This window comes from Dendrobium catenatum, unplaced genomic scaffold, assembly GCF_001605985.2.
Source record: "Dendrobium catenatum unplaced genomic scaffold, ASM160598v2 fragScaff_scaffold_1061, whole genome shotgun sequence".
In the NCBI taxonomy this organism is placed as follows: Eukaryota; Viridiplantae; Streptophyta; class Magnoliopsida; order Asparagales; family Orchidaceae; genus Dendrobium; species Dendrobium catenatum.
The window spans coordinates 604,772-611,369 of NW_021319523.1; the positions used below are offsets into that span (position 1 = coordinate 604,772).

The 6,598-nt window shown below is 32.0% G+C and overlaps 1 long non-coding RNA gene across 1 annotated transcript; it reads left to right on the forward strand.

The window, feature by feature from the left end:
• Positions 1–216: 216 nt before the first annotated feature.
• Positions 217–6,354, forward strand: LOC114580502. The gene is made up of 2 exons (XR_003701938.1): positions 217–446; positions 6,040–6,354. It is a non-coding gene; the product is annotated as an uncharacterized LOC114580502 (long non-coding RNA).
• The last annotated feature ends 244 nt before the right edge of the window (positions 6,355–6,598 follow it).

Here is a 6,598-nt window from a genome sequence, read left to right on the forward strand (position 1 = left end):
AATGATGAATTATAAAAAAAAATATAACTTATATATGTATCATATATGTAGAGAGAAAAAAAGCTTTTACTATCACTTAGGTCAACTATTGATTTGCTCATCTCACATTAAAATTATATTATATTTCTAATTTCTTTAGTCATCATCAACTTAACCTAAAAATGCCTTGAAGTTTTCACAATTTATCAATATAAACAATTTATATTCCGCCAATCTTAAAGCAAGCCAAGCATGTAAAGCAGCATATCAGAACGGTGAGGTGCGCTCTCGCAGCGGATAATGGGTGAATTGAAACCCTAGCGGAGGCGTAGCAACCCAGCCTTATGTCCATCCCGCTTATATGACTAGGAACTAATGAACTGAGCTACAGCCTTCTACCCCGCACCTTGTTTTCGCCGATGCTGTTCTCTCTCGTCTCTTGTCGGCTTGTCGCATCCTCCGATAAGGTTTGATCTTTCGAGTTCCCGAACTCTATCTGGTTCTGCCAGCTTTCTTTGTTCCTGCAAAGATTTCATCATATTTTTGTTCGTCTAAGTTATTGGATTCTAATTCTAGTCCATGTAGATCTCTGTATGTTTACCGTTTCATGATTCTGAATTAAGGTTTTAGGATTTTGGATGTGTTTATGGTAATGTACTGTAATTGACTGATTTCCAGGGATTACTCGTATGGTGTTTTTTTTTGTTGTATGATCTGTCTTTTTTATGATTTCAGTTGTTATTAGAAAATCTTCTTTCCTATAGATAATGCTGAATTCACTGCACAGTGAGCTAAAAGATACGGCTAAATTTTTACTGGTAGATTTCTTTTCACTTTGAGACAAAGAGCTGCTATAAATAAAAGGAGGATTTACATACATACCACTTTATTCCATGCTATTTACATATCCAATTCCTAAAACTTTAATATTAAATGCCTAAATGAACCTAATTGTCAATTTAACGGGCTTTGTCTGAAATCGTCTGTCAAATGGGTAATTAAAACTTCTGATTTCTTGCTTTGCTGGCCAATAATTTTCCCTCGACAACCTATAATGTATCATTTATTCGTTCATTGTTTTTGTGAAATTAGATTTTCAAGGATTCTGTTCAAATATGCATATATAACAGATTAATTTATTGGTTAATTATAAATAAAATATGCAATATTTGTATTTTGATTGGATCTTGAGCTGTCTGGATTTGATCCAGGCCCTTTTTAAAAATTGACCTGAAGGTGGGACCAAACCAAATTGTTGCTTGTTTCACTTAACCTAGCTTTACTGAGCCGAAAATAAATTAGTTCTTCAAGCTAACCTGTTAACCTGTACACATGGCATAAAAGAAACACAAATATAATATTAATAAGTTAAAGAGAAAATATCTGTATTTTCTCTCATATTTTCTTTATTTTTCTCACTTTTATCATGACATATAATATTTTTTTCAATGATTATGAAATACCTTCTATGTTTTTATGTTTTCAGGCAGACTCTTTTCAGTACCTTAAAATTTATTTTATTTCATTTTTCAAAGTTTATAAGCGAAGTTTTAAGAAATGAATTCTATTATGCTTTTGAATTCCAAATGTTGGACTTATAGTTTTGAGGAATTCCAATATATTGACATATGTATAGAATTTAAATCAAATCACAAATTTTCTACCTCTATTCCATTAAAATTCAAATATATTTTATGAAAATAATTCTTATAAGGTTGAAATTTATAGCCAACAACAACAACACAACAACATCAAGCCTTTGTCCCACTACATAGGGCCGGCTACTTGAATTGTCCTACTCAATTGAATCATATTAAGTGTCCAATTCTCATTTAAGTTTAATTAAAAAAATGTAATTTTTAATATTTTCTAACCAAGTCTTTTTAGGTCTACCTCTACCTTTCTTAATATAGGTCAAATCTAATACATCTACTTTCCTAATCTGTTCATCTGAAGGTCGACGTTTTATGTGTCCAGACCATATAAGGTGACTCTCTCTAACCATGTCTGCCACTCGAGCTACTTCAACCTTTACATGTAAAAACTTGTTTTGCATTATGTTTCCAAGATTGAAGCCACTTATCCACCTAAGCAACCTCATCCCTGAAACACTTAACTTATTTTATGCTTCTATTTTAATGGCCAACATTCAGTGCTATAAAGCATTGTAGGTCTCACCATCATCTTATAGATTTTTCCTTAAGTTTAAGGGGTACTATTCTGCACACAACATGTCCAATACATTCATCCACTTTAATCATCCAACTTGAATTCTACTAAAAATATCCCCATTTATTTCACCATCATTTTGAAATTTATAGCCAAATGGAAAAAAATACTATTGTGTCTTTGTCTTAATGCTAGTTGTGTTAACAATGATAAAATAATATTTTCTTAGCATTTGGTTGAAATTTTTATTAAGAGCAGGTTCTGTTTGTTTTATTTCAAAAGTGACTGTGATGTGGAATCAATCCCACTACATAGGGCCGGCTACTTGAATTGTCCTACTCAATTGAATCATATTAAGTGTCCAATTCTCATTTAAGTTTAATTAAAAAAATGTAATTTTTAATATTTTCTAACCAAGTCTTTTTAGGTCTACCTCTACCTTTCTTAATATAGGTCAAATCTAATACATCTACTCTCCTAATTTGTTCATCTGAAGGTCGACGTTTTATGTGTCCAGACCATATAAGGCGACTCTCTCTAATCATGTCTGCCACTCGAGCTACTTCAACCTTTACATGTAAAAACTTGTTTTGCATTCTCTTTCCAAGATTGAAGCCACTTATCCACCTAAGCAACCTCATCTTTGTAACACTTAACTTATTTTATGCTTCTATTTTAATGGCGAACATTCAGTGTCATAAAGCATTGTAGGTCTCACCATCATCTTATAGATTTTTCCTTTAGTTTAAGGGGTACTATTTTGCACACAACATGTCCAATACATTCCACTTTAATCATCCAACTTGAATTCTACTAATAATATCCCCATTTATTTCACCATCATTTTGAAATTTATAGCCAAATGGAAAAAAATACTATTGTATCTTTGTCTTAATGCTAGTTGTGTTAACAATGATAAAATAATATTTTCTTAGCATTTGGTTGAAATTTTTATTAAGAGCGGGTTCTGTTTGTTTTATTTCAAAAGTGACTGTGATGTGGAATCAAATTGGATTAACCATAGAAGAGATCAATTGAAACCAATTCAATAATAAGATGTAAAACTAAATTAAAACTGTTTGGCTCAATTATATTCAATCTTGGCTTTCAGATTCAAGTTAAATACCCCTAAGTAATAGTTTTGATCAATTAGAAAGTTGATTTAAAAAAGAAAAAAAATAGAAAGTTGATTTTTTTTTCCAGATTGGTTCAATTTCATTGCCGGCCCCACGTAGTGGGATAAAGGCTTGATGTTGTTGTTGTTGGTTCAATTTCATATATGGACGATAAAAAAAGAGATTTATATGTTATAAATTTCAATAGTTTTTTTTTTTCTAAAATTTATGGACTCTAGGTGGGAATTAATAGATTCAAAGATTGCAAATTGTAAGAATACATTACAAACTATTAAGCCAAAATCGTTGACCCAAAGAACAATTAACCAAAATTTTACTATAAATAAGAAGATATCAAAGAAATTGCCTCTTTGATAGGGCAACTTTCCGAAATTGTCTTTTTGATGATGATTTATGATCTCTTTAATAGCAACTAAATTCATTTATAAATTTATATTTATCGATGCTGCTCTCTTTTATAGTAAGAGGAAATGATCATTTGAAAACTATGCCATATGTTACCTCAGCTTACTAATAATGGAATGATAGTATTTGAAATGCTATACTTTTTCTTTTTGGATTAAAATGGAATGATAGTATTTGAAATGCTATACTTTTTCTTTTTAGATTGTTTTTTTATATTGTTTAGTGTTTTAAGATGCTTATTTTGTGAAGGTGATGTAAATGTTAACCTTGTAAAATTATTATTAAAGTAATATGCAGGAAGAGTGATATGATGAATAAATTTATAGTTTTTTTTAATTGTAATAATGTTGATTAAATTTCATGAATTTGAGTGTCGTGTGATAAAAGAGTGCTTGTTAGTGAGCACAACAGAAATGGAATTTTCAAATATGTTAAGACATGAGAATATCTGCTTTAATATATGAGATGTTGATAAGTTTGTTAGTGTAGAAATGCTAGGTGGGGGTCTCTCATCTATAAGCTCAGGATTTTATGTTGAAAATGAGTTTGGTTATTAATCTTTCCTGGTAAATGATATTAGAGTCTATGATCTAGCTTGAATTTAGTGGTTTATACAATTTATAGCTTTCATTGCTCATGATTGCTTGTGCTATGATTGAGCAAGATTCCAGGGTTAGCTAACTTTTAGTATAGTTCCCCATGGGTGAGTAGACTTGTGATGCATAGTACTTGATTTTAGAAACTTTCATATTGGATGAATGATGGATTATGCAGAGAGATCACGTGAGTAGATTATTGCGCAAGAGTATTTGACTTAGAGTAGGGTTGTCAAAAAGGTTGATGGGTCGGGTTTATGTTCAACCTGAAATTAACCCAACTCGAATTCGGTCAATCTAAATCGACCCGCTAGCAATGGGTTAAACTGGTCATTTTTCGGGTAAAAAACAGATTCAATGGTCACCCCGAACCTAACCTGTTAATTAAATGGGTCAAAAAACCCAAGCCGAACCCAACCTGTTTATGAAACAAGTCATCTTGAACCTGATTTTTTTCGAATCAAGTTTAGATCAGATCATATATTGACACCCCTAATTTCGTGATTATTTGATTTGAAGTAAAATGGGTGTAAAGTATTCCAATTATAGAGAGAATAGTGATATTTTAGTTTGTAGTAAAATAAATGTAGTATAAATTTTTGTATATTTGAAATGCACTCTTTTGTATAAATTTGGTGTATTTGGAATTCACCTGATTGGTCGATTTCCACATAAACCATAAATTAATCACCATTGCTATCACCCGCCACCGAACATCTCCTACCGTTAGCCGCCACCACCATCCATCTTCGGCCTCCATGGTCGGTTGCCACCACCACCCTCCTTTGGCCGCCACTATTGCTTGCTGTCACCACCAACACCTTCAGCCACCATCGCAGCCACAATAGCCACCCTCACCACCAATCGCCAACCTCCACCTTCACTGCTACCGCCACACCCACTAGTCTGCTACCACCAATTTTCGGCCATTGCTCGCGCTACCACCGTGTCCACCGTTGTCGCCGGTAACCACTTGCCAACGCCGGCCACCAACCATTGACCACTATTTTCTTTGAATTTATATTATATTTATTTTACTTTAAGTCAAACAAAAAAAATTAATCACATACCTTTATTTTACACTCATCCAAATAACCCCAAAGCATTTCAAATACAATGTATGCCTTTTACACTGCTTTCTTTTTTCTGCCCATCAAATTGCCAATTAGCCTCATATTAGATAAAAAATATGCATATGTAAAAATATAATGCAGCTGGCTCTCACTTATAATCTTAAAATTCTTGGTTGAAAACTAGCTTGACTATTGGTTTATTATGCCTAATTTTGGCATATTTTGTTTCACATTAACAAAAGAGATATGTAACAAAATTACTAAGAAAAAAAGTGATTACATTAGAGGGATGGATGGATTACATTAGAGGTTGGTTTAGTCATGTATATCTCGGATGAAAAATGCAATCATAAGGTAAGTAAATAAAATTATCATTGAGGATTATGAAGAAAAAATAGATAGATCAAAGATAACATGAGTATGTATTGTTCTAAAATGATTTATGCTAAATGGGTTTAACATCTCTTCCAACATTTTATTATAAATAAATGAAGAGGGAAGTTTCATAAAGTTGACACCAAATTGGTGGGGCAAGACATCATGATGATGCGTCATAAAATTGGATTAAAGTATCTGAAAATTTAATTAGCTAACTGAATAAATTATAGCTATACAATAATTGTTCTACTAGTTGAAGACTATATTCTTACTATTTCCAATGCCTCTTCTTTCGGCTACAAGAGATGCCTTTTTGAACATCTTGATGGCCTTGCTCTGGAGGCGTATAGAAACATCATCAATTCAGGGAGTTATCATGTCCAGTGCTGCCTCTTATGTGCTCCGGATTTCATGCTCTCGTACATTCACTTGTACTTTTCATTGGTGAATCTTCCTTTTAATTTTCTTATATGCAGTAAATCATTTATGTGGATACTGCAAACATTGTCTTAAGCTTAAAATTCAAAGCTTTACCCTATAGCTTGGAATGGAATTTTCCTCTCTTTTTTCACTTGTTGGCAATTTGCTGTAAATAGTGAATAATCCTACTGATGAGCATATTTTATTTGATTGAGTTTGTTTAAGCATAATAAAATATTAGAATTAATTTGTACAATCATTTCTCTTACTTCAAGATAAATAATTTCAATTGAAATTAAATAAATGAAGTAAAATCTATTTCATTCCAAAGCTTAAATTTCTAATACGAGATTTTGATGCATCCTTCTAAATGATTTACCTTTTTTCCAAAAAACACCTTTATAATTTAAGGTCTTTTTGGGATGGCTGCAGGTTTTTGCAA